Source organism: Galendromus occidentalis, unplaced genomic scaffold, assembly GCF_000255335.2.
Source record: "Galendromus occidentalis unplaced genomic scaffold, Mocc_1.1 scf7180000077528, whole genome shotgun sequence".
Lineage (NCBI taxonomy): Eukaryota > Metazoa > Arthropoda > Arachnida > Mesostigmata > Phytoseiidae > Galendromus > Galendromus occidentalis.
Genome location: NW_003805516.1, coordinates 276848 through 277537, shown reverse-complemented (window position 1 = coordinate 277537; position 690 = coordinate 276848). Strand labels below are relative to the sequence as shown.

The 690-nt window shown below is 53.6% G+C and overlaps 1 non-coding gene across 1 annotated transcript; it reads left to right on the top strand.

The window, feature by feature from the left end:
- Positions 1-375: 375 nt before the first annotated feature.
- TRNAY-GUA (transfer RNA tyrosine (anticodon GUA)) lies at positions 376-462 on the top strand. The gene is given in 2 exon segments: positions 376-412; positions 427-462. It is a non-coding gene; the product is annotated as a tRNA-Tyr (tRNA).
- The last annotated feature ends 228 nt before the right edge of the window (positions 463-690 follow it).

The following is a 690-nucleotide window of genomic DNA, read 5'->3' as shown; positions in this document are numbered from 1 at the left end:
TCGTCCGGCGGCGCGCCCCACCATATGGATGATCATCGGTGATATCCTTGACCAGCGCAACCGCCTTCGTCAGCATTCCGCTGCCAGCAGCGCGTCGCGCCGGCTCGCAATCTGAACCGCTTGGGCTAGAGCAGGAAGAGTCATGAGTTACTTCCCTCATCTTTTATCTCCCACTATGAAGTTCGACGGACGCCATTCGCTCGTGAATTGAGAGTTCCTGTAAACGGAAACTTTGGTAAAATATTTAAGTCGATTCCTGCTCCGATAGGAGTCAGACAGCGGCTCAAGCATGTATTCCAGATGGCAATTGCCTCAAGGTCGTTCGTGTCTGGTCCGGCCCGACTTCGTAAGCTGGTAAGCGCCGACTATCACGTGCCGTCGATAGCTCAGTTGGTAGAGCGGAGGACTGTAGAGCAATAAGCAGATATCCTTAGGTCACTGGTTCAAATCCGGTTCGACGGATTCTTTTTCTCGATTTTAACGCGCCGCCGATTCCCTCAGGAGAGAATAGATGCTGGCTATGAACTCCCGATGCTGTCAGGGACAATCTCGCTTCTTGTGTCCTCTTAACTTAACGGGAGACCATGGCGGCTGGGCCAAGACGAGGCTCGAAGGACTCCTTCTCACGTGAGCTCCCGAGATTGATGCATCACATTCGCGTAGAGCAGGGGTTCCTGGAAGGGAGTCCTG